The sequence below is a fragment of the Physeter macrocephalus genome, chromosome 20 (assembly GCF_002837175.3).
Source record: "Physeter macrocephalus isolate SW-GA chromosome 20, ASM283717v5, whole genome shotgun sequence".
Classification (NCBI taxonomy): domain Eukaryota; kingdom Metazoa; phylum Chordata; class Mammalia; order Artiodactyla; family Physeteridae; genus Physeter; species Physeter macrocephalus.
In genome coordinates this window covers 1,725,797-1,753,591 of record NC_041233.1, presented here as the reverse complement: position 1 = coordinate 1,753,591, position 27,795 = coordinate 1,725,797, and the positions used below count along the sequence as shown (strand labels likewise).

The following is a 27,795-nucleotide window of genomic DNA, read 5'->3' as shown; positions in this document are numbered from 1 at the left end:
CGTTAACTTCACCTAACACTCAGGAGGAAAAATGTTAGCAACCAAACCATGAAGCACCATCCATGACAAGATGCAACCTGATTTCAGAGATGTCAAAATGTGAGCGCGAAGATGTGCATTTTCGAATCAATGAGGCGCGGCGCGATGCGAATCCCAGGGGGCCCTAGAGCTCAGGGTCTGGTCCTGACTGGGCAACGTCCGAGGCCAGTTTGAGCCCATGGAGAGGTGGCATCCAGCGGGGGCCACTCTTCAATAACCCTGGACCTTGTCTGAATTCCAGGCTCCCTGTCCCTCAGGGAGGTTCTCATTCAGTGGATCTGGGCTAGGGACACGCCACGCTCTGGCAGCAGTAGACGGTGGAGGGCTCCTGCCGTCCAGCAGCCAGCCCTCTCATGCCCTGCCCGCTGCCATGCCCTGGGCTGAGAGCGTGCAAGATGTCTGTGCCTACGGCGCCCCGTGCCCGTCAGTGCACGGAGCCCGGCAAAGCCAACAGGAGGGATCTGCCCACCAGAGCCCCCCTTCTCCCCCTGGCCTCCGGCATCAGGACACCCCTCTGGTGAAGAAAGGCCCACCAGAACAGAGGTGTGGATCTAACCCAGCACGTTCTGTGGTCCTCCCACACCTCACTCCTGGCTCGTCTCTCCTGCACACTTTCCCCGATTCTGATTCATCTTCTGAGTGTGCCACTGCAGACCTCCAATTAGAACGGGGGGCTGGAGGCGTGCTAGGCAGCACTCCCCTAAGTTGGCTGTGCCGCAGCCTGGCAAAGCCCCGAGCGCCGTTACAGCGGCCGCCTTCTGCCCCTTTACTAGCTCAGCGAGCAGCAAAGACCGGTAATCACAGGCCGATCACTGCTCAAAGCACATTCGCCAGCACCTCCTGAGACCCAGAGAAAGAACAGGCGGGCAGCTCCTTCCTCCCAGCTCGGCAAAGCTCATTTACATTTTGAGCAAAGGGACGCGGGCGGGACTCCATGGCTGGTGAATTATGCACTCCAGGATTTCTGAAGCCTATTAAGAAAGGAGAGCCTCCGTGGGTAGCAAGCGCGATGCAGCTCCGGCCACCTGTTTCCCTCCTCCCCGCCCTCACTCAGCACATCTCATTTATTTTATAACTCAAGGCATCCAACTAGGCAGGGGTTTTAAAGCTTCCCATTTCTGAGGCCAGAGAGCCAGGGGGCTGAATGCCTGATGATCAGGCTGCAGTGACAGCCACTGCTCTCTGAGGCCCACCAGCTGCTTCTGATAACCTATTTTACCATGATAGGAAAGGATTCCAGGGCTGTCTATGCCCAAATCCCCCAGAAAATAGGATTTCAGCCTTCTTAGATAGTGGTTCCATTAAGCTCCGGAGAAAGGAGTGGTGGAGACACCGGGGGTTGGGGGATGGGGAGAGAGGCCCCCGCACGGCTCCGGCTGCCCTTTCCAGTCCCAGAGCCCCCAGTCTGTGCAGGTCCAACGTCCTACATCCTGAGAGAACCCAAGGAGCTTAAGGATGCTCGGGAGTTAGAGGGAAAAGGCTGCTAGTTACTGAGCGAGGGCAGGGTGCGTGCCCGGCACGGCGAGCGCACACGGAGCAGCGGCTGAATCAGTGAATTAATGACACCAGATCCGTGGCTTTTGGGGGTAAGCACCTCCACCCTGAGCAGGGAATCCTGCTGGAGGAGGGAATCCTCACTCGGGGAAGGTCAGGTCATCACTCGCCGAGGACATGACTAGGGCAAGGGGAAGAATAAATAACAACCCGTGACCTGATAAAGGGTTTGTCTACATCGGCTGACTCATTCCAGCATTGCGGCCAAAATCAGGGTTAACTGCAACAGGGCCGACACGATAATTACGTGTTTTTGGGGAGTGCCTTAGTTTGCTCTGTCTCTCTTGTGGGCGGGGGGGGGGAAGCCACAAGCTGTCCTGAGTTATCACACTAAGTGCATGTCATTCTACCCAGACGCAGAGGCAGTTGTCACAAAGCCCGTGCAGCCTCACGTCAGATCAATAAGCAACTTCTACCTGGCTTCCGCAAATACGAATACTTCAAAGACCCCAAACTGGAACGCCTGAGGTATAAACTTTCTCCACAGAACCACATCTGCTGCAAACTTCCAGAAAATAAACTGGGAATTCTAAAACAGGAAGTCAACCATTTAGGCTTATCATTCCAGAGAGACGCAACTTCACTCTCGAGACCAAAACTGCTGCATTTGTTGTGAAGCTGCAGTTACTGCCTCAAGCAGGTGCTCCCTTCATGATGCTTCTTCACTCCCGTGTTTACAGCATGGAAAATCCGACGTCCCGCCAAGGGTTGGGGGTGCCCACTGTGCTGGTGACCAGCTCCGGAGACTCAAGAGTAAACAAAACATACCTGTCCCCAAAGGGGCTTCAGCTCATCTCCCCTTTCCTGACTTTAAAAGGAAGAGTCGAGCTCGTTTTTCAGGAGAAAAAGAGATTCTTCTAAGAGAACCAAAAAGCTTTGAGCCTTGTAAGCCCTGAAAACGTACTAGCACTTAAAATTAGCTCCTCGGACAGACAATTTGTCTTTGCACTTCCACACAATGCAGACAGCTCAGGGGAAGGGTGAACTGTGCCTTGCCAACCAAGCAAGCATCGGGAAGCACCGGGGAGAGCCCATCTCAGCAGGCAGCATCTCATTCCATCCACTCTTTACACTTCTGTTTGGCAAAGGGGCAGAACGGGAGATAAGGAAGTTGTCCCCCAGATCTCTGCTACGGGCTTCGATCCTTGGCCCCAGGCCACCCTGCTCCAAAGGACCAGGAAAGGGATCCACGTTATAGAGTTTCACGTGGGAAGAGAGGAAAACATCAGGGACAGGAATCATCATGTACAAAAACAGCAGGAACAATAACCCATCACAGATTTACAGAACCCACAGTTCCACTTATGACACATTTTTTTTTTCCATCGCCCTTAAGTTGTTTATTAAACATTTACTCCTGGTCCTCAGCTTGGCTGACCAGGACCTGAAAACTTGTTAAAACACCATCAGGATCATGTCAAGAATCCTTTAAGTAGTCTACAAAAGGCACGTTGTTTGTATCTGTCTTGACAGGCTGGGAGTATATTCTGTAGGCTTAAGAATTTCAGTTCGATAAACACATGCTGGCACCTGACGTACTTGGGAGTGGGGAGGGTGTGGGTGAGAGCGGCCAGCCCCCTGGGAGCCCTGACGGAGATGACCACAAGGCCCGAGGGTCCCAGCCCCTCCCAGGGAGGAAAGAACGGGCAGGGGTAGAGGGCGGAGGGAAGATGCTTATTTAACATTTACTGCAAAAGCCAGAACTACAAGGAGGCACCCCTGGCGTGACATGTTTAGGAAGCGGAGGGGTGGATTATATATACATACACACGTATACATATATACATACAGACTCGCACACATATACACACACATACGTGTATGTGTACAACACATTTAGGAAGTGTCAGGGGAAATATACATCTACACACACATCTACATACATGTGTATGGATGGATATATACACGCGTGTGTGTGTACATGCATGTATATAGATATGTGTATATTTCCCTCCCACACTTCCTAAGTGTGTCCTACGTGTGTGTGTGTGTAGGTTTGTGTGTCCATGTATATTTCCCCCAGACACTTTCTGAGTGTGTAGATATACATACCTACGCACACGTGTATATACATATACATACACAGGCTGTGGAGTGAGGTAGCCCTGCATTTTCATCGTTGTAACACTTCTCTGCCATAAGAGCATGTGACCTTGAGGAAGTTATTCAGCACCTGTAGCTGCTCATTTGCAGAATCGGGTCCGTAATACCTATGCCTCACAGGACTACTGATGGTGAAAAGGAGCGCTGGGCGGCCCCACTGTGCACAGCACGAGGCGCACAGTAGGTGCACAACAAGGAAGCCTCACCCGTGCCCTGTGGAACCATTTGAGGTACATTAGCCACACCTTAGAATTTAGAAACCTGAGGCATGGAGTGATAGGGCAAGCGGCCTGGAATCGTAGCAAATTAAAACTACTTCCAGGACTCAATCCTTCATTTTTTAAATCGTTCACTGAACAAACAAGATACTGAACCCCTGCTCTTCTCCACGGACTGTGTGGGCAGCTGGGACGAGCCAGCAGACAAACCACGGGCCTGGCCCTCGAGGAGCTGCGGGCCTGGTGGCGGGGGCATATGATAAGCATTCACCTGTGCAGGACTGGTGACGCCACGGGTATGGCAGCTCCTGGGGGTCGGATGCCTCAGACCCTAGAAGGGACAGAAGCTGAGAAGAGCCGGGAACCAGACTGGCCCCTCCTACAGGCTCCAGGCCCAAGGGGAGGGCCGGGCCCTCGGGCCTGGGTGCACAAGGCCATCTGCAGGGCCCCAAGGGCGTGGGGACTCCAGGACATGACTGGGGGGAGCCCCCCTGGCAGCCATCACAACACGAGGAAGAAAATGTCTCCTTCCAGGAAGAAAGGCCAGAATGTCATTCAGCCAAGCACCCTCTGCTGAGCCTCGGACGGCCGCGGTGCATCCAGCCCGCTTCCAGCCGGCACCTCCTGGGCATCAGAGCTCGGACGGTGGAGGAAAGCCCTCCCGGGCAAAGCCAGAGCTGTGTGGACTCGCTGGAGGTTCCGGAAACACACTGGGGTGTTAATGATTTCAAGAAACTCGCAGCAATGAACGCACTAGCCTCCTGATAGCCCGAGACTTCCAAGGACGGCAGCCCCGGGCGCCCCGGGCCCCGGCCGCGCACCCTCCACCCTGGCCCCGGGCGCCCCGGGCTGGCTCCCGAGGATCGCAGCCGGCCTGGGTGCCCCCCCGCCCCGCCGCCGCCGCCGACAGGGGTGAGGAAACGAGTGAGCCAGGCGGGGGCACTGACACTGCTGCAGCCCAGGGCAGCCCCCTTCCCTCCACCAGCCCCCGCCCCGTCCCAGAAGCACACGGTGGCCGCCTGCGCTCCATGGAAACACCCGCATGAGAGAGCACCCACCGGTGGATACGGGCAACAGGAGCTCCACTCTTCCCAGAAAGCAAGCAAGCAAGCACGTGGTCAGAGGACGGCCATGGCGAGGTCTCAGACACTCCTCTCCTCCTGAGGAGGTGAGGAGGTGATCCGCACGGCCGGGAGCATCTAAGCCAGGGCGGGGCGGGTGGACTCGCTCAATGACTGGGTCTAGACACCACCTCAAGCTAGAACTGCAGCCCCATCGTGGAGCGAAAGCGACCCCGCCCTCCGCCCTGCCTCACCTCCTGCTCAGGAAGTACATTCCTGGAAACGACCCGGCAAATCCACAAGCTACACAACTCAGGCCGCCCACAAAGTCTAAAGAGACGCTGTCTCACAGGAGGGGCTGCACGCTGGATAAAAGCAGACAGACCAAGTGACGGGAAAGAAAGAAGGCCGATTCGGCGGGGGAGCACTGACTCCAGGGAACCGACATTGCCTCCAGACAGGCCTCCAAACCTCCCAATCCCGCGAACTACCCCATGCAGTTCAAGTCTGTGCTAAAAAGAGTGTAAGGGTTTGAAGTTTCTGGAAGAAGGAAGTTATTCCAAATCTCTACCATGAACATCTGCTCACCAGAATACAAACAAGAAGTTTCAGAATTTATTCTGGTATTAACTACTAAGAATTATATACTTCTTTTTACATGATACGCTCATACATATTAACTCATTTTTACCCCTGAAACCTTAGTAGAATTAGTATTATTATCTGTTTTATCGATGCCAAACCTAACGACTCAGAAATGCAAAAGCTGCCCTAAATTGCCAGCCAGTTAAATATTAACGACACAATGTACATTTGGTAATGTTACTGTAACTTTCCACTATTAAAAAAATATTTTAAAGTTTGCTGATATCAAGGAGAGATTAAACTATGATGTTTCATTTTTATGTTAAAATATAAGAAATAGCAATATTCACAATAGCCAGAAGGCGGAACTAACCCAACTGTCCACCAACGGATGACTGGATACATACAGTGAAATATTATTCAACCTTAAAAAGGAAATTCTAACACATGCTGCATCCTGGATAAACCCTGAAGACGTTATGCTAAATGAAGTCACAAACCAGTCATAAAAGGACAAATATGCTATGATTCCACTCATATGAGGTCCCTTTAATAGTCAAATTCATAGGAACAAAAAGTAGAGTGGTGGTTCCCAGAGGCCGGGGTGGGGTGTGGAGTTAGTGTTTAACGGGGACAGAGTTTCAGTTTGACAAGATGAGAAAGTTCTGGAGATGGATGGTAGTGACGGCTGCAGCAATAACATGAACATACTTAATGCCACTGAACTGCACACTTAAAAATAGTTAAGAAGGAATATTTTATGTTATGTATGTTTTACCACAATTTTTTAAATTTTAAAAATATTTTTAAAAAGAAAATGAAAAAAGGTAAGGAAATCTACTTGGTTCACTGAAAACTGATAATCTCAATATGATAAAAATTGTGTCTCGGGGCTTCCCTGGCAGCGCAGCGGTTAAGAATCCGCCTGCGAATGCAGGGGACATGGGTTCGAGCCCTGGTCCGGGAAGACCCCACATGCCACTGAGCAACTAAGCCTGTGCATCACAAGTACTGAGTCTGCGCTCTACAGCCCGCGTGCCACAACTTCTGAGCCCGCGTGCCACAACTACTGAAGCCCACGCGCCTAGAGCCCGTGCTCCGCAAGAAAAGAAGCCACCGCGATGAGAAGCCCGAGCACTGCAACAGTAGCCTCTGCTCGCCGCAACTAGAGAAAGCCCGCGCACAGCAACAAAGACCTAATTCAGCCAAAAAAAAAAAAGTATCTCCTGAGCAAGTACACAGTGTTTTAACAATTTGGATCAATGGTTCATTAAATTAAGAGTTTGGTGTGTAAGGTCTCCCATGATGCTGAGTCTGAGCTGTGAAATGCCAGACGAGTCCTTTCACTTTTGGTTACTTTCCTCCCCCCACTTCCCAGACACGGCTTTGGACAGTAACTTAGTATGATCCTGATGTTCTCCTAACAAATTTAATGGGAAAGGGGAATCATTCTGTTTGCTTCTAAACAAACCATTCAGACAGAAATGAAAGAATTACTCATCCTACAGAATCTGTTTACCATCTGCTGCTGAAGGGAAGCCTTCACTGAACTGGAGGACCTCGGCATGAATTAGACCCAAAAAGAAAAAATGCCTTCGAGGTTTCAAATCTCTTCGATTGTGTGACTGTACATACTTCAGACCATCTACCTTTGAGAAGAGAAGGGATATTAAGGAGACTCAACAGGGGCAGCAGTTCCCAGCCCGGCACCCCCAGGCTGCTAAGGATTACTGGGGAAGGCTGGAAAAATGGAATTAATTGGGAATTAAGAAGGACTTTGCCTAATAGATTAGAAAAAAAAAAAAACTTCAAATAAGATGAGGGTCAAAGGCAGAAACATTTAAGAGGTGCTGGCGAGCAAGAGGGAGGGAGGGAGGGAAAGGACCGAGGAGGGGGCGTGAGTGCCACCCCCGCCCTCAGCAGTAAGCAGCCATCCCTTCTCACAGCCACCTGCCGCTGACAAGATCCTCATACTAACAAACATCACACTGAAATCACTTAAGCAAATGACTGATCTGCACTGATAAGGAGTTCTTTAGTCATAATTATCACACATAAGTACATTTTTAATATGTTCGGTTCAGTAATTAAAATCTTCTTAAAGGGGATAATTTTCTGCCACGTCTCAACCTAAATTGGCAGGTCCTAGAATGAGAAGACGCCACAGATGTAGTTGGTGTGTAGTTCTTCTCAAAACGGAAAGCCAGCCGGGCAGGAGCTGGCACGGCTCGGTGAGAAGTCACTCCAGCAAACACCTTCTGACACAGGCTGAGCAGGGTCCTGGCACACTGCTGCGAGACAACAGCCACGCTTTCCTGCCTCTCAGGGCCCTGGGGCCGCCCTGTCCTCCTGGGGGGGCACCTGGCGGGGGCGGAGCCTCTGCTCCATCCTCCCGGGGCCCCTCTCGCCCCGGGGCAGCTCGGAGGCTCCCTTCTCTGGTGGAGCAGCCTGGACGGCGGGCCGACAGCGGCTGGGCTCCAGGAGAGCAAAGGGCTGCTGCCAGGCCTCTCAGGGCGGGGCCGCGCCAGCCTGGGGTCACACCACCTCCCGCCCCCCGGCAGACACTGGGCAAGGAAGCCACCAGAAGGCCGGTGGGTGGGGAAGCGGCAGACAGAGCGCATAGGCAGTGGTGGTGGGGGGGCCTGCTGGGACAGGGCCGGTCGGCCTCTGCCACCACGGGCACCGGCGTGGCCTGTCCCGCAGGCCACTTCCCCGCCAGAGCTCTCCCCGGCGGGCGGCTGGTCTGAGTGGGCGCCGGGCAGAGCGCAGCGGAGAGGGTCGGTCCGGGGCCGGCAGCGGTGGGCTCCAACCCCACCACGTCCACGCGAGCGCCAAGGCAGCCCATCAAGCCCTCTCCACCGGCGGACACTTCATCCACAACCTGGGGATGACAGCACCACCTCGCAGGATGTCAAGGACTAAATGCGCTCACGCGCGCACACACACACACAGCTTTACAGAGCACGCAAGCACTGGCCCTGCTTGCAGTGAGCGCTGCTTTTTATTTGCCGCTGCAGGGGGTCACACTGTAAGCCCATACAGGGCAGCCAGGGCAGCCACAGACCCGGGGGCCACCTCCTGCAGCAGCTCCCCGCCAGCTGGGGGCCCGGGGAAGAGTCAGACTCTACCCGACCCCTGGAAGCAGAGGCGGAGGGGCGATTCAGAAGCCAGAGCAGCTTGAGCAGAGGGGCCAGCGTAGGTCACCACGGAAACCCAGGGACCACGGACTCTGCCAGGGGCTCCAGTCCGAGAGCCGTGCCTGCATCTCTTTATTTAATCCTCGCCACCACGAAGGGGGCTACAAGCACACCGGACGCAGAGTTAGATTCTGCACGTCTCAGCCTGTTTCCCACCTAAAAAGCGGGAATAACACGTGCCAGGCACCTAACCACACTCAGAGTCAGCGCCTGCCCGCCCCATCTTTATCGCCCCTCCCCAAACTGTCGGGCTCTGACTGTTTATGTCTCTTCTGATAGTTTTTAGTTCTACCAGATATATTCCTTTGAACATAAGCTCTCCAGATGTTTCGGGAAAAGCACACGTATTTTGATCCAAAGAACCGTAACGCTATGATCGCCCCCATTTAATAAGTGCAGAAGCTAAGGTTAGAGAGATGAAGCACCTCACATGGCCAATAAATGGTGCAGGGCGGATTCAAACCCACTTCTCAAAAGCCTGCCCTCTTAGCAACACGCGTTGCTGCCTGTGAGGAGCGACACGGAGGCTGAGGGACGCAGCCCACGTTGCCCTCGACCAGGTCAGAGCTGCGGGGCTGGCCACCGACAGAGGCACAGTCTCCTCTCCACAGACCTGCCTTCACACGGACAATGACCCGACGCTCCCGCCTCGGCTCCAGGTACTGATTTAAATAAATGGCCACGTCTGCATCTCTGCCTCTGGTGTTTGGTATTTTTTTCCCCAACACCATTAGGATGTTCACTGATCTTAATTAAAGTCTACGAGATTCTTATCAAGTATGAGGGCGAAGAAAATGTTTATTGTTCACAAGAAGTGCTTCATTTTATTAGAAAATGAAAGCTATGCAACCCTCCACGGTTCCCATGTGCTTCCGCTACCAAGATACAAGTGTGCGTTCCACAGAAGAACCTGCCCTGGTCTCCTGGGTGCAGGCCTGCTGAGAAGCATGTGTACACAGCCCTGCCCGGCCGGCGCTCGGGGGCCTGGGCTCCTGCTCTGTCAACAGGGACCACAACCCTACCCCGAGGGTTATGCGGAGTACCGGACTCAACACAGACGGGACACCCCCAGGACCTGTCCAGGGAGACACTCAGCACCGGTGCCCCTTCACCCTTTCTTCTCTATCCTCTTCTTTTCTTCTTCTCCTTTTTCTGCCCGCCCTACCCCTCTCCCCCATATATGGCCCTAGATTTTTTTTTTGGTATGCATTTATCCATAATTATTGAGTATTAACCTATAAATATTCTATAATCCAGTTTAAAATTCTCAAATTTAAACAAATTTATACCAAGGCTTTGATTTAGCTTGTGCTAAATCATTTTTAAAATTTGTAGCTTTATTTTATCATAAAAAGCTGGTACTCATATACATAAATGAATAAGAACTCAAAATTCATCACACATTTACTTCACTTTTTAGCTTGACCTTCTAGGAAATCTTTAGTGTCACTGATTTTGGCTGCTATATAAGGAGATCCTCCCTTGTCTGGGTGATTTAAAAGCACAACTCATCGATGAGCATCTCTTATTTTTCCTTTATTAGCAGTAGGGCTTATACCTAGTATTAATGCTGCTTCCCGCTTTGTCATTTGGGGTTCAAACCCACCTCTGTAATAGCCACCACTGAAGGCAGATTTCGGTAGACTTTGAAAAACTTGTTTTACTTGAGGCTCCATATGCTTCATGGCTTGCAACGCGTAACGGCCTACAACTCCTGCAGCAGCAATGATCAGTCCAATTGCTACCACTGTACTGGCCGTGGTTCCCGCTGGGCTCCTGGGCGCCACCTGGAGCGCGGCTCATGCCAGCCCGCCCGCCAACTCTACACCTCTACCACAAAGCCGGCCCTAGATCTCTGAACTCTTGTTCTAATGAATCTGTGTTTACACATAATATGCTTTTTTCCCATAAAGTGCCTCAAATCTTTTTAGAAGTATACGTAGCTTAAGTACACAACAGCCATCATCTAGAAGTGGAAGGAAATTTCAGAGCTATCCCATAATGGACACAGAAGTGGGAGATAAGGTGGTACAATCACCCTCCAAAAATAAAGCCAAAGAGAACCCACAGAATGAATGATGCGAGCCATCTGTGGCCATCTTTCCAGGAAATAGCTCACACTGATCTCACAGAAGAGTCGAAGCAAAACACCCAAGGAATGTAAGGTAGGCTGTAATCTAACTATAATACATTTGGGAAATAGTTCTGCTGACTGCTTACTGAAGAATGTTAAGAAGAATGCCAGATGCGTCCGTCAGGATCCGATTTCTAGAATTCAGACAATGGACAAGCTTTTAAACAGAGGCTTCACCGTCTATCGTTAACTCGGTATCAAGCCGTTAACTAGGTAACTGAAAGGGCACAAAGAAAACTCCAAGGTATCAGGCAGGCAGCAAGTGCAGGAAGCAGCCACCACCTCTGGGCTGGAAGGAACCAAGGGAAGAAGTGGAATCAGTGAGCCTTACAAACTCAAGAGGAAGGGCCTGAGGCCGCCGCGAGAGGGGGGTCTGCTCAGCTGGTGCTGGGGTCTCTAGGATGGCGACGAGGCTGTTTCTGTCTGTGCTGGGAGGAGGGCACAGCGGGTTCTCCGTGGCAGCTAAGGGGGAGCGTGTCCCCGGGGGCTGCTCCAGAGCGGGAGCAGAGAGGAGGGACCAAGCCCCTTCCCTGCCTACCGCCCGGCTGGTGCTTGGACCGCCCGTCCCTGAGGGCACAAACGTGCTGTGCAGAGTCCTAGCTCCGGCGGCACAGAGCGGAGTCTAGAAGGATTTGGAGCTGAGACAACAGTTTAACAAGCTACGCGCTGGGTTTTTGAAAAATGAATCTCCATCAGCACCCTAGGGAGAGGGTATTGATTCTATGCACGGAAACACCCCCAGAATGAAGGCCGATCCAGCTTCCATCGAGGGAGGGGAAACATGCCTAGGAGAACAGCTGCTCGCCCAGAGGCGCTGGTTTCCTGAGCACAGCATCCCGGAGCCCTCTCCCCCAGGCTCCGCTCCCATCAGCAATTCATGACCCAGCATCCTTATTTACCAACAGTTTACAATACTGGTCCATGAAACCCCGGGCTTTGATTGATAACCTTCTAGATGAACTAATACCATCTAGTTTCCAAACCTATGAAACCCAGAGACCCAGGGTGATTCTCTCTCTTAAGTTCTGTCTGAAACAGCTCGCTGGCCTCTCTTTACCCACTGGAAAACTGACCAGTGGGTAAAGAGAAGTCTTTAGAAGAAAATAATCACGTACGCCTCGACTGTTTCTACAAATGTGTTACACACACACAATGGTACAGAAGTAAAGAAAACAGACACAGAACTCCAACTTCTCCCTGGAAAACCTACTTCGACATTTGTAAATTCTGTGCAGTTTATTATCCTCCAACAGAGGAATAAGCCCGAGTCCAGGGACGTCAGAAACCTCGGAAGCACGGGGGCTCCACACGCGCCCCTCACATGCAGCCCGCACCACCTGATCCTTCCCGAGCGAGGGTCTCGGCTACCGGGCAAAGGACCCTGCTGGACAGCCTCTACTTTCACTCCAGGGGGCACATGCAGGGCTGTGGGGGGAGCAGACGGGGCGCTGAGCGTCACCCGCCGATCCCAGATCAGACTGGAAGGGACGGCTTTGTTCATTTCCCCCGAGGGGCTCGCAGGACACGGACGATCGGCGTCCTCTAATCATGAGAAAGTCCCCAGTGCTTCCTTCCAATCAGCTGGTACTTGATCCAGAGCCTTCCTTGAGAAGTACATCCACGTGGCCACGGACCCTCACACGTGGGGTCACACCTCCCCCTGAGAACAGCGATGAAAACAAAGGAACCCCAGATTGAAATAAGATAGGAAATAAAACCCAAGACTGCTCGACCACCGGACACCTCAAGCCACTCCGACAGTCATTCCGTCCAGTCAGGAAGCTGTAGTTTCTTTAAGCTCCAGACTGTCATTTTCATATCTGTTGTTCGTTACTTTTATTGTAAACAGTAAGCTTCTCGGAGCTTCCTGAATAACTGCTTATGACAAGAGCACCACTCAGTAATCCAACGGACACTTCACTGTATGCCCATCAATATTCATCCCTGAATATAAAAGCAAGCACCCAAGTTTTCCAAAAGAAAGACCAAACTCAAGCTCAAAGCCTACGAAGTAGGCCAAATACATAAGTGAGGACTCCGTGAGTTTTCTTTTCCCCCCCTCTGGCCGAGTGGCATGCGGGATCTTAGTTCCCCAACCAGGGATCGAATCCATGCCCCTTACAGTGGAAGGACGGAGTCTTAACCACTGGACCACCAGGGAAGTCCCTGGACTCCATAAGTTTTTAAAAACACACTTCAGCTCAAGAGCCGACATTGTGATTTAACTGGTCTGGGGTAGGTTCTAGGCATCTGTATTTTTTAAATCTCCCTAGGTGTTCCTAACATGTGGCCAGATTGAAAACCACTGGTCTACAGTGTGAACTGGGGGGAGTGGGGTGCAGCACCCGGGCTGGGCGGGGAAAGGGGGGTAAAAGGATGAAAGACACAAGCTGCAAGGAAAACCGACGCAGACCCAGGGGAGAAGGACAGGGGCGAGAAGAGAGAAGGTGACAGCAGCCGGTCTGAGGCTCCTGCAGTCCTTGAGATTTCACTTTAACGCAGCAATGTGAGTGCAATCAACAGGCAAAGTCCTTCACCCTGCAGAGTTTTCATAAGTGAAATTCAGTAATTAGGGCCGGTCGTGAGATGAGACAGCTCTTAAAGTATGAACCCTAAGCACGCCCTAACAGGCGGGTCCCTGCTCCCCGGGGTCGTGTGTGCTGGGTTCGAAGGGGCTGTGTGTCCAGCACGTGAAAGAAGAGCGCGGAAGCCAGGACCCAGCTGCGGGCCTCCACCTGCACCTCTGCCGGCACCTTCCCAGGTGAAACACGTGGCTCCCTGGGATGGAAGAAAACGTGCTGACCTCCACAAAACAACTTTGCATTTCTAACAAACTTTGCCGTGTACACCTTTTTTGGCCAGGAAGAAGCAAAGAGGCATGCACATGTAGGCATCTGTGTGCGCACGTGTGTGTCTCTACTTGCAGACATAAAACGACTTTCCAGCAGCTGAGCTAAGGTGCGAGCACACGCGCGCGCGCGCACACCCCCCGCTCCCCTGCACACACACAATGCACGGAACACTTTCTACCGATGGGCAAAGGGTTAAGAGGCAACACCTCACCTAATCCTGGTAACAGCCCCATGAAGGAAGCCCTGCTCCTGTCTCCACCTCGCAGACAGGGTGACAAGGGCACCTGTGCGAGGACACAGCAGGAAGGAGGGCTGAGACTGGATCCAGGGGGATCCAGGGGCCAGGCGCCCTCCGCCCCCCCCCCCCCAGGGCGCACTCAGTGTCCCGCGGGCACCACAGCAGGGCAGACACACAGCTGGGAAGACAGGGCTGTGCCCTGAGCAGCTGTTATTAATGACAAGTTATGACCTGCTCCAAGAGGTCCTGCCCAGAGAGCCAGGCTACAACTGAATCCTTGTCGCTGCAAAAGTTCTGTGCTGTATGTGGGTGAAACGAAGGAGGAGGAACGAGGGGTGAAAAGGAAAATAAATCTCCTGAGCACACAGAGAAACCCGCTCATTTTACAGCTCTTTTCCTCCTCGGCCGATAAAGAACCCCCACCCCCGCAAAAAATGTAAGAGAGAGAAAGCCTGATGTCCAAAGGGTGAGCTGTCCTGCTGTAGGAAGTCCTCCCCTCCTATGCTGCCCTCCCGTCTCTCTCCCCTGGACCTATGCGTTTTTCCAACCCGCATGAACACCACCAAAGGACTGGGAGAATACCTAGGAGGAACCCTGCTCATTCTTAGAGGCCGAGCTAACCACTTCGGAGCGCAGGGCAGTCATGCTGCTGCATCACTAGCCGCCATCATCCCCTCTCGCTAAATTCTCGCTCCAATGACGCCAGACGCCATCGGCTCATAGGACTCCGTGCCCCCCTCTCCAAATAACTGAGGGCACAATTTTCTCAGTTCCCCCTCTCGCATCCTCAGAACGCCAAGTCCCAGGATAAATCCTATCACTGGTTCTCTACAGTCCACGAAGGTGGACAAATCTCGCCGGTCCCTCGGCACGCGTCTGGCGGCACCCGCGTTCCTCCCTCAACTTGGGAGGCTGGCTTCAGACCCTTCACAGGTCGCTTGCAGCGTTCCAACAGCTGCTACCGAAGGGCCCGCTGCCTTCCGCAAATGACTTTAGGGGCGCTGCCTGAAGTGCGGACTGGGTGCCCACCCCCATGGGTTCCAAGTGTCGCCTAGAGGTGCCCCAACATTTCACAAACATAAGTCCACCTCCATCCTGTCTGTCCAATGTCCCTGCAGCTCCAAGCCCCTACACCAGCAGCCAGTAGTATATCCACAGTTTTACCAAGTGCTCATCCAAGGCACAGAGTGTTAAAATGACAAGCCAGGGGTCGCTCGAACACTCAGGAATGTAATGAATACGAGAGCATCAGATGCCTAACCCCCAGTCTAGCGGTCTGTCCCCACACAGGCAGGCCAGGCTGCTCAGAACCCACTGTAACCAGGTGTCTGTCCAGAGATGACCATCTAAATGTAGAAGTGTTTTACGATGACGAATCGGTGGAAGGAGGGTTAACCGTGAAAAACTCTTTTCTAAACACAGCCGGAAGGGACTGGGCTGCTCAAACACAATTTAAATCCTATCACCCGCGACCTCTCTCCTGTCCCCCGAGTCCCTGCACAGCGCCCCCATCCTCAGACAAGGTGAAGCAGCACCAACACCGATTAAAGGGCGATGATGTAAAAGCTTAACCTACAAATAGAGGCAGGCCCACGCAGCTGCAGCATCAACGCAGCGCCTCTGGAGGGAAAGGTGGGCACTGTCCTTGTCTTCAGGTCCACGTTCTCGCTGCAAGTGCAGAGAAGCCAGATCCGCACGCAGAAATGACGGCGACTCCCTACGCTGAGCACTTCTGCCGGACCACGGCTGTCAGGGACGGGAGGCTGGGTGTGAAAGAGGCACGGTGACTCTCTGACCCCAGGCTGTAACATCCAGCAGGAGCAAAGCCCAGGGAAGGGGGACAGCAGGGCCAGGACGTCTCACAACAGTGCAGAAGACCCTCTGCCGAGCCCAGGCTCGCGGCCCTTCTCACCACCACAACCCCACCAGTCTGAGCCTCATCTCGCTCACCGATATTACGGAACACCAACCAGAGCACCAACGATGTGCCGGGTGCCAGGCCACCCAGGGAATATGGCGACATGCACGAATAAATCCCTAAATGCATACCATGCCCTGAGCACCCTCTGACCCTGTGTGGCCCTTGCCCACTATGCGTCTATTCGCTGACCTGTTTGCTTTAGCCTGTCCAAGCACACCAAGTTCATTCTGGCCCCAGGACATTTGCACATGACGTTCTCCATGCCTGGACAGTCTTCCACCACATCCTCATGGCTGGATCCTTCTAGTCATGAGCTGTCCCCCAGAGGTGCTCTCCTCGGTCCTTTGTGATGAGTCTGTGAGCTCCCTTGGAGCTCCACATAGAGCTATCCAATGCTGCCCTGGTGGCCCCCAACCCTTACCCCTCCCAGAACGCACGTTCCCAGGCCCTCATCTGCCTCACTCCCCTGACCTCCCTGGGGCAGGCGCATCACGGCTGCTGGTGAATCTCCGTGGGGAAGGAGAGCTGAAAGGGGAGGAGCAGAGCAGGTGCCGGCCCTCAAGACGCTCACAGGCTAGTGGGTGCAGATGCTCAGCAGGCTGCCGAGTCCTGGGGGTCAACAGCGGCGCCTGGTGAGGGACCCAGAACGATGGGGGGCTGCGAGCCCTGCTGTCTGCTGGACCAGCAGGATCCCGGAGATGCAGACCCCCCAACCCATGCGCACCTGGCCCAACATCCGAGGGCTGGTGGAGCAGAGCTCAGGCCCACCCACGGCTCCAACATCCCTAATTAGCACTTAAAAGTGCATGGTCTGGGGACGTCCCTGGTGATGCAATGGTTAAGAATCTGCCTGCCAATGCAGGGGACACAGGTTCAAGCCCTGGTCCGGGAAGATCTCACATGCCGAGGAGCAACTAAGCCCGTGCACCACAACTACCAAGCCTGCGCTCTAGAGCCTGCGAGCCACAACTACTGAGCCCGCGTGCCACAACTACTGAAGCCGCGCGCCTAGAGCCCATGCTCCGCAACAAGAGAAGCCACTGCAATGAGAAGCCCGCGCACCGCAACGAAGAGTAGCCCCTGCTCGCCGCAACTAGAGAAAGCCCGCGCGCGGCAACGAAGACCCAACACGGCCAAAAAAAAAAAATTTTTTTTTTTTTTTTAAAGTCCATGGTCTGTGCATCTAGGCCCCTGACTGTCAGCTGGGGCAACGGCTAGGTTTCTAGGCTTTGTCCACTGTTTCTACGTGTGCAGACCTCTGAAACCAGTACTCTCCTCACGGCTCCAACACTCCCCTCCCGGAATAAATAAGTAACCAAGAAAATACGGAAGGTACCAGAGCCAGACTGTCCCCCAGCTCAGCACTAAGGGGGAGGGGCATGGAGCATGGGGATCCCACGGGGGGGCGGCTCTGAGGCCCCGGGAGGAGACTGCCCGCCGGCACATCTGCGAGCTGCAAAGGCAGGACTTGAAGCCAGGCACCCATGAAACTACCATCCCCTCAGCTCGCTCCATCACGCCCATTAACCCATTAGGTCTGCTTTGCTCTCTCGGTGTCCCTGGGAACGCACGCTGCACTCTGGCCAAGTACAGTCTCTCTATTAAACGTGCCCCAAATGTGACATTTCTGGCCCCGCTCAGCACCACAGCTTCAACTTGAACAAAAACAGGGAGCTTCCCAGGTCCACGGCGATTCCACAGGCCCAAGAGCGGGAGGGAGAGCTTCCTTCCTCAGGGCTCTGCCCTGATTTACATCCTAGTCACCGATGCACACCCTGAAGCTACCCTCCACCTGGGTGTCTGCCCCCAGCCAGGCCCCTGCTCCACCAGAGGAGCCCAGCGTCGCCCCAGAAGCACCTGTGAGAAAGAAGAGTGAGTACATGCGCCAGTGAAAATAAAAGGAGCCCTCATTAAACTGCACCGGCATCGTCTCCCCCAACTCACTCATATCCATCAACACCCTTCTCACAGACAAAGACACGAAGGGTAACAGGCAGTAACGGAGGCATTTGCATCCGGGTCTGATGTCAGAGCCAGGCTCCTTGGCTTATCATAACCAAACGCCAGGTTTCCATGTGGATTTCTCGCCTTGAAATCATCACACAGTGTATCTATTAACCTGCAGTCCAGTTCTAAGCTGTCTTAACCAGAGCCATCAGAGAACTCACATGAACGGTGATCTGACTGACGGGACTAGCCCTCGGCCCTCACAGGGGTGCTCTGCGGTGTTGCCACGATTATTCATTTGTCTTCCACTGGTCACTCACCCACGGTCTCAAAAGCAAGCCAGAAACTGAACTCGTGAAAGTACAAGAACGTTTACTGATTAAAACCTTGTGGGAAAGTTTCCAAATAACATGCTGTATTCAGATAATAACAGCTGAAGATATAGAAAAAAACCAATCGCTACTTAGTTTTTGAAAATTAATTACACAGCCACGTAGTGAAAAACCACGTCCCGGAACAATTTTCAAAGACAAGAGACTAAGGGGTAAAACTGGGAAACAATGTCCTGGGGGCGGGCGGGGGGCATCAAGAGGGTTCTGGCCTGCAGCTTCCTGTCCCTCCCTCCAGAGACCTGGGGTCCACTTGGCGTCCAGCCACCCTCTCTGGGCTCGGTTTCCTCACTAGAGGGGCAAGGGCTGCAGGCCCCCTGGCCTCACCCTCGTTTCAGGGCAAAAGCCCCAGGCAAGGTCCACAAAGGTGGAGGAGCTTCCTGGGAAAGGAGGCTCTTAGCTTAAACACGGCCAAGCAGGGCTGGCTCAGTGAGCACAGATGCCCTGGGCTGGTGACGCCAACCCCAGGATGGCCCAGCCAGCCGGGAGCACCAGCCCCTCCTGCCCCGACGCCAGGAGACTTCACATCCACACTTATGCCACGGGTACCGGGCCCTGCTCTGATTTATTCCCCGCTGAAAAATGTGAGGAGATGGGTACAGGAGGAAACTGAGGCGCAGACGGCTTGAGTAACTTGCCTGAGTTACAGAGCCAACTAGAGAAGCCAAATTCAAACCCAAGCGGTGGCCCCTGGGCGACGCATCCTGTGGGCCCCTTCGGCCTCACGGCCTGAGCCAGCCACCCACCCAGCAGCACCGCCCTGGGCTCTTCCTGGCAGACCCCTGCGCCGGAGCCAGAAGCCAGCCGGACGGTCTCCGCACGCCCGGCGTGGGTGCGCTGAGCTGTCCCTCAGCACCCGGGGGCGCCAGGGCATCGGACTCAGCGCGCAGGCAGCCTCCCCCTCCCGGTAGAAACCTCAGCTGAACTCTCCCAGGAGCGGGAAAGCTCGACTTTCAAACACGCCTGGTGCAGCGGGAAGCAGCGCTTGGTCATCAGGAATCAGGAAATCCCTCTGGGACAAGATGCCACCACACCCTCTCCACTGGTGACCGAGAAAAACTCTTTAAGCTAAAAATTATACCTTAAGCACAAACACTTACATGCCTCGTTGGATTCACTCCCCAGGGATGGGATACTTCACCTACATTCCTTTTCATTTGAAAACAAAAGAGTCACATCTTGATGCAGACTGGCCTGGGGCCTTGTAACTCACCAAGCATAGACGGAGGACAAGCCTCAGCAGGCCTCTGCGCAGGGAGCTCCTCGTGAGGCCTCATCTGCCTCCACGGGCCCGTCCCTGAGGCCTGGACGGCCAATCTGGGTGGCCTTTCCTGCCACCCAGCCTCAGACCCACAGCTCAGACCACCCAAGAACAGCTCGGCTGGCTCCTGACATCAGCACTTGGCAACATAAAGGTTAAGGAGTGATCACCGGCCCAGGTAATCAGCGCCTTCCAGGCTGAAGTGGCAGCTCTGCATCAGCAAGAGAGACACCTGCCATTCGTAAGCCGATGGTGACTCAGGACTGCAGTTCTGAGACCAGGACGGCCGCAGCGACTTTCTCCAGGGCCGAATCTTTGGCAGTTTGGGGAACAGTTAACATTCCAGCCCGGTTAACTCACTTTGTTATACAGCAGAAACTAACACATCATTCATTGTAAAGCAATTATACTCCAATAAAGATGTTAAAAAAACATTCCAGCCCCAACCCTGCTACCACATGACTGGTGGGCGCACAGGACACTGCAGAGAGAGTGCAGAGCGCCGGGAGGAGAGATGGATGAGCAGCAGCTCCAAAGTGCTTCAGGTGTCTCGGCGACAGCGCTGCCATAAATTTGCAGCACCAGAAATTTATACCTTACAGAAAACATGCAGCACCGTATATGTCAAAAACCTCTTATTTACAAATACGATGTAAAATACGAGGCTTTCACATTAATATCCTGTTGGGAAAACAGAAAGGAATAATATATATTTATCAAAGGTCTCCCACTGTGGCTTCCCAAATCATCCACAGCCCAAATGGCTCATGTATGACAGCAGGCAAACTGCCTGCGACGTGTGAATGTACAGGCGTGTGTGTTCTGCCCTCTGGATGCCTGTCACACAAGAAGCGGTCGGCAGTGTAATAAAACATCCACACCAAACGCTGCTGTGCGACAGGGTCTCTGGGCCACTAAGCAGTCTGGTAAAAAGTAAGCAATCTGACAAACTACCTAAATTGCTACTCTACCATCAAAAGGTTCAAAAGAAGTAGCAATTTCCAAAGAATTTAGGTAATTCTTAGAGAAGAAACAGTACCAAATGTAAGAATATTTTCCTGGTGATACAGATGACAATTCAGGATCTTAGGCCACCTCTGAAGTATCCTTTTAAAAGAATCATCGCTGGATATTCCTAAATTACAAAAGATATAGAGGCTGGTGTATGTTTTTACTGACTCTGATATTTTGATTTATGAGAAATATATATTTGGTCATTCAGATGACCAAAATATATTTCTCATATGTGTATTTGGTCTTTGTCTCTGTTTCTGGCTCGCAGCTCCCAAAACCCTTGGAATTTCCTGAACTGTAAGAGCCACAGGAGCCTCTTTTGTTCTACTTGGTCTCTTGTCCTCTGAGCCACAAAGGTGACATGGGTGTCTTGTTATTCACAAGCCCCTTTCCACCTCTATTGGGTTTATGTCAATGAGGTTTTGGAAGCACCTGCGGATGGGGGCTGGTTGCCAGGGGAACCAACCGTAAACAGAGGCGTGCAAATTTCAGTCCCGCCCCCTGATTTCCTGGGAGGAGAGAGGCTGGAGGTTGACTCAATCACCAATGGCCTATGACTCGATCAATCACGCCTATGGAATGAAGCCTCCGTAAAAACCCAAAAGGCCGGTTCAGAGAGCTTCTGGGCTGGGGGAGCAGAACACGTCCATGGGCCACCACGCTGGACCCCAAGCACCACGAGGTACCTCAAGCTGCTGTGTGTCTCTTCATCTGACTGTTAATTTGTATCCTTGAATATCCTTTGTAACAATTCAGAAATCTAATAAATAAACTGGTTTCCTGAGTTCCGTGGGCCATGCTAGCAAATTAATCGAACCCAAGGAGGGGTTCATGGGAACCTCTGATTGACAGCCTGTTGGTCAGAAGTACAGGTGACCACCGGCGCTTGCGAAGGGCATCTGAAGGGGCGGGGGAGGGCGGGGGGGCAGTCTTGTAGGACTGAGCCCTTAACCTGTGGGACCTGATGTATCTCCGGGTGGATAGTGTCAGAAATGGCTTGAACTCCAGGACACTCAGCTGGTGTCTGAGCACGGACTGGTTGTGTAGGGGAAGCCTCCAGCCCCACCACACACAGAGACACACACAGAGACACACACACACACACACACACACTGGAAATTGGGAGTAGAAACCTTTCACTGACCATATTACAAAGCCTTAAATTTGCTTTTTAAAAAAATACTAGTTTTCTGCTGCTCTGCTAATTTAAGCTACATACGTCTATAAAATTTTTAAACTTTTTAAATAAAATTTTCAGGCAAAAATAAAACAGTACGATGAACTCCAGGTGCCCATCAGTCATTCAACAACACACTCGGCCAATCTCGTTCCCTCATCATTTTCCCACAGGCTCGGCGTCACTGCGTCATCCATAAATACGTCAGTTTGTATCTACTGGGTTGGCCAAAAAGTTCATTTGGGTTTTTCCGTCCCATCTTACGGAAAAACCTGAAGAAACTTTTTGGCCAATCAATACAAAAGATAAGGATTTTTCAAAAACATAAGCATAAGGCCATTTACTGCCACTAAATAAAATTAATAATAATGCCTTCAATTTCATCTATTATCCAGTCCCTAGTCAACTTACCCCTAATTACTATATTTTTAGATCTTTCTCTAGTTGGTCTGGCCAGTGACCCTGAGCTCCTTGAAGGGTGGCAGAGCACCGTGTTCACTTCTGCAGATCCCAGCACTCAACAGGGTAACCTGTAGCCAGAAGATGCTTAAAAACCTTCCGAAACGGGTTCTCACTCATCAGCTGCTAATCTCTCAAAAATAGAAACCAGGAAGTCCTTCTGTTTACATGGATTCTGGGGATTGGGAGTGAACAGATGCGAATGTACACATTCTGATGAGGCTACCATTTCCCTTTATCAAGGCCAGGGGGCCTGGAGCTGGGATCTCAGAGAGGGAAGTAACTGACACTTGAGAAAAAGAAAGACCCTAACTCACGAATTCTAAGATGCACTTTTTTTTTTTCACAGTTTGACATGCAATTGGGGGTGCAGCTCATGACACCTTCTGATGCCATGGCCAGGTCTGGGCTGTGACACACCGTCACGACCAGCACTAGCTCAAACACAAAACACGCCAGCAGCAGAGTCTGCGGGACGCATGTTGGTGCCTTGGAAGAAAGTCCCAGAAGCGACACTCAAGCACTAGTAATCCCCAGACAGCAAATCAAGTGGGACAGAAGTGGACGGTGAATTGGGGAGCTAGGCAAAATTCCCAGAAGAGCCAAAAGTTGGCCAACTCTATATAATGCCAAGCGATGGTGAGAGCCCAGAATCCAGGGCTCGTAGGAAATGCTGTGTCCACCAAAAAGCTCGGTGGCACAGGGGAAGGAAGACTTTGTCTCAGGAAAACAGGCACTAACATCTCTGAGGCAAAAAGCAGACACTCGAAAATTTTAAGGAACATGCTACCCGATGTATTTCACGTATATTTTCCTTTTTATCTATGCACAAGAGTGATAAATGGAAAAACTGATGTCTAATTAAGTCTAAAAGAGCTCTTTAAATAAGTAGAAAGTAAAAACATTGATAAGAAACTACAGCGTCACAGTTCAACAATGTTTTTTCTTTCCTAGTGGTACATAAAATGATGGTTTACAAATAATGGCATCTTAGATTTGACGAAGAAGGGTATATTCCAGACACAGGGGGACATCAGTGATCATCAAAAGTGAGATAGGAAGAAAAACAGGTGCATCACTTACTGCACAGAGGAACTGGGGTGGGGGAGGGAAAGGAGGAAGGGGACAAGCCTTGAAGGTCACAGAGCAAGAGCTAAGGGTCTCGGTCAATGGGGAAGCCCCTGAGGCAGAACAGGCCTTTACTCTGCATCAGCTCCTAAGCTCCCGCAGGGTGACTCGTGTGAAGTGTGTCCCCCTTCTGGAGCAGCACGCTTTCAGGAAGAGATGCGCTCCCTTTCTAGACCGGCCCCTGAAGCAGAGACGAAGAAACCTCCAAGGGCTCCCGAGTCTGAGGCCTTTAAAATGACCTTTGGGCTTCCCTGGCGGCGCAGTGGTTGAGAGTCCGCCTGCCGATGCAGGGGACGCGGGTTCGTGCCCCGGTCCGGGAGGATCCCACATGCCGCGGAGCGGCTGGGCCCGTGAGCCATGGCCGCTGAGCCTGCGCGTCCGGAGCCTGTGCTCCGCAACGGGAGAGGCCACGGCAGTGAGAGGCCCACGTACAGCAAAAATAAATAAATAAATAAAAATAAAAATAATAAAATAAAATGACCTTTTCTCTGCAGCCACATCCACGTTCTGGTTTCTTATCCCGAAACATGCTGGAGGCACGGCACACACCACACCCCAACAAGGCATCTGATGGCCCCTCACAAATGCCAGCGGCTCCTAGGAAAAGCAGCTGGAGGTTCGCCCTTGAGAACCAGGAGGACCTGCGATTTCCCACCGTCCCACTCCCTAAAGGGGCTGTGGGCAACGAAGTCACATGTCCATTTTACTTCCCACACATATCACAAATCGCAGTGCTTCACCACAACCCCGTTGCCAAGAACAACCTCTCCAGAACCCAGGGAACGGGCAGGCCCCTGACCTCCGGTTTCCTGCAGATGAGAAACCCACAAGTCCCATCACCACAGCAGCTCGCCGAGACGCCATCCTAGGGGGGACCAACGGGAATTCTCACTAAACGGTGTTGTGTGCGGCACGCACTCTACAGATGAGCCACGTGATTGGACGGTGTGCCTGACGGTGAACAGGGTACGGACAGGCGCCCAGTCCAGCCCGGCCCCGCAGAGATCAGCTCAGAAATCACACCACAAACCACGAGACTGTTCCACAAGCACATTCCACAAAGTCAAGCAGCAAATGAACCTGCGGCACCTAAAGCAGTCCCGGGCCCCAGGTGGGAGCGGGCGGCCTGGGGGTGTGCATTCCGCGTTATTAACCAGGATGAGAACGCTCCTCGCCCAGGACTCCGTGCGAAGCAAGAATGTAAGACCCCACGTTGCCACGGGATGGAGGAAACTCCACCGCTGGGAGACCAGAGGCAACAGACTCCCGGAAAGAAAAGTGGCTCATTTATTTAGCAAAGGAAACCAAGGAACATAGAGAGCACCCAACAGGCTGGACGCCCTGAAGCTGGGGGCTGCACCCGGACAAAGTGAGCCAGGGACTCACCTGCTCTGGGTCTCGGCTCCAACCTACTCAACCCGCACCTCCCCACGGCACCTATGGGCCCTGCACTCACTGCAACTTCCCCCTTCCCTGTTCCTGAGCCCTCCCACCACCCACACTCAGCCCCTTCTCACACTACGTCATTTACTACCTATGGTGCTTAGTCCAGCTGCGCCCAGGGTGAAAGCTCCCCAGGGGCCGAGATTCTATCTCCGTTCTATTCACTGCTGCCCCCCAAACACCAAGCAGTGCCTGGCACATAGTAGGTGCTCAATAATACTCACTGAAAGAACAAATGAAAGGGACCCCAGCCTGTCTGCATGTCTGCTCCTGCCAGGGGGCGGCTGAGGACTTCAGGACAGGCAGAGACCTGAGGACAAGAACACGTGAGACCTTTCACAGAGCACATGGTACAAACGGAGAAAGGACCCTCCCACGAGAGGATGGATGATTGTGGGAGCATCTGCTCCAGAACGCCTTCCAGGAATGTCCCGCCACCATCAGCAGGACACGGGCACTGCCGGCGCACAGAAGGGGCACGGGAAGCCTGGGAAGCCAGAGCGAGCCCCATCCCACCCGCTGGCCGCCCAGACCACCCTGGGTGTGCCACCCACGAGCTCTGCAACCTTGGGAAGGTGAAGGAACCTTCCTGTGCTTCAGCCTTCATCAGTAAAATGAGAGGAATAAAAGGACCGTGACGAGGAGTCGATGAATTCGAATCTGCAAAGTATCAGGACCACGCCTGGCACATAGTGGAGGCTAACGGTGTGTGTATGAAGTTGAAACCCTTTCCAAGGGGTCCACCCCCGACCACACAGAGAGGCAGTCCGGCTCCATGAAGACAGCAGGAAACAAAAAGAAATCACACTTAACACTGACTACGGCAGTGCTTCTTAATTAAGTGAGGGTGACCCTGCCCGCTGGGGATACCCGGCAATGCCTGTAGACGATGTCGGTGGCTGCCACTGAGGTGGGTGGTACCCCTAGCATCCAGTAGGAGCTGCTAAATGGCCACAGCGCATGGGGCAGCACCTCCGGCCCCCAAAACAAACATTACCCGGCTCAGAATGTCAACTGTGTGGAGGCTGAGAGGCCCTGAGCTAGAGTGACTGCTGCCTCCCCAAGCACCCTCGTCCCTGCCAAAACGCTGGTCATGATTTGGGCTCTGGGAATTCAGCGACTCTATCTCCAGCTGTCCAGGCCATTCCTCCTCCCAAAGAGTCAGCAGGCAGGACCAGGTGGCCAGCAGGAGGGGCCTGGGAGGCCAGGGCGGGCAGCCCAAGGGCAGGCTGAGCCGCGGGTGACCAGGCAGCCCCCGTAAGAGCCGTGGCAAGGGGCACAGGACTCCCAAAGCCGAGGAAAGCTATTTAAATGTAAGGCCAAGAGTGAGATTCAATGTGACCATTTTTGGTTTTTTCAAATCCAGCCACGATGAATCACTGCCCTCTTCGTCCCAGCGTGCTAAGAAATCCAATCCGTGTACAATGACACATGCTTCCCGGGCCTATGATACCGGCCATGACTAAATGCAGAAATGCCAAGCGCCCCAGCCTGCCCCGCAGGAGGCAGATGCCAGCAGGAGCCCAGACCCACCCGCCTCGGGCAAGGGACGCAGAGGGTGCGGTGCCCCCCAGGGAAGGACTTGTTGGCTCCTTGAGCCTATGAGGGAGGCTCTCCCGACTGGACAGATAAACGGGAACCTCCACACTGGGGGTTCACCCTTAAGCTCAAGCACGTGGCCAAAGGTCAGAGCATCCTCAGAGCTGTTAGTAAAGCAAGGTCAAGTTCTACTGCAAGGGCGGGAGCGTCCACGGGAGGCTTGCACCAGCGCACTCAGCGTAACTCCATGGAGAGGGGCTCCTCGCCAGGCCCGGCCTGTGCCAGACCCCACCTGGGAGGTCTGCCTGTGGAAGTGGCAGGAGGTCCTCCCGAAGAAACCGCACCGTAGGGCAGTGTGGAGGCAAGGGCCCAAGACCGCAGCCCTGGAACGAGGGTCCCCGGCGGCAACACAGAGTCAGAGGTGGCCTCAAGGGGGAAGCCACCTTTCAGGTCACAGCAGTGAGACCAGGCCAACACCTGCTTCGAGTCGAGCAGCATCTCTACAGGAGCCATGCTCAGCGGGTCTAACCACCACTGCGGCGCGGGCACGGAGGCCAGGTCCGGGAGGCCCTGCAGTGGGACTGAGACCATGGAGCCGGGGTCCCAAGGGAAGGAGAGCAGAGCAGCTGAGGGCTGGGGGTCCCCAAAGAGTGGCGTTTATTGAACATCCGTACGGAAGGATCTCACTATGGCATCTGTGCGGCGTGCCTGTGGGCGTGTTTCCACCTGGACATCCGCCCGGCTTGTATGTCTCGGCATCACCCACGCAAGCAGAGCTTCCAGGACAGGGTCCATGAGAAGAAAAGTGGAAGAACCGAAAGGGGGCGTGGGCTTGGCCAGGTTTGGCTGTTTTCTCACCGCATGATTTCTACTGGGCCAGCTAGGAGACTTCACAGATTTCTCCCAGGAACACCTTGCCTCTTCCTGGATCTCGGCCAGAACCTCGGCAGTCAGCTCCTGCGGGCGTGCCAGGTCTCTGGCCCAGGCAGCCTCACCACGCCCCTCCTTCCAAGCCAACAGCCGCTGGACCTGCTGCAAGTTAGGCAGCGGGGCACTGCCCGCTTCGAAACTCACATCTCCCCAAAGCGACTTCTCTCTCCCCAAAGATCTCAGAAGCATGAATGGCAGGAACAAGAAATTATACACGTGAAACTACACATATATGTATCTATCTCCCCACTCCCCGTCCCATTGTTCTTCTGGCCTTCTCTCAAATACCTCTTCCTCTGATCCAAACAGGGGACCTACCACTTGCCAGGAGTTAGGGTGGGGAGAGTCACAGGGGGCCTGAAGCCTCCCCACACCACTAACAGCCCCCTGGGTGCCCCGGACTCCGCCCTGAGGTCTGCCGCAGCCCGGGCAAGTTGGCCCACTCGGCGCTGGGGGCGGGAGGCGGCAGGCTCTCCCTCACTCTCACCAGAAGGCTGGGGGAGAGCCCATCATTTCTGTGCCATCGGTCACAGCCGGCTTCCACCACGTGTGAGCCCCGGAGGCAGCATGGCATCACGCCAGGAGAGCGAAACTTTTATTTTCTTT

The 27,795-nt window shown here is 53.3% G+C and overlaps 1 protein-coding gene and 1 pseudogene across 1 annotated transcript in view; both read right to left on the bottom strand.

The window, feature by feature from the left end:
• GALNT2 (polypeptide N-acetylgalactosaminyltransferase 2) overlaps positions 1 to 27,795 on the bottom strand; it is a 184,142-nt gene that overhangs the window by 151,971 nt on the left and 4,376 nt on the right. The gene's annotated exons all lie outside the window — the stretch shown is intronic.
• LOC102985134 (uncharacterized) lies at positions 10,167 to 26,850 on the bottom strand (annotated as a pseudogene).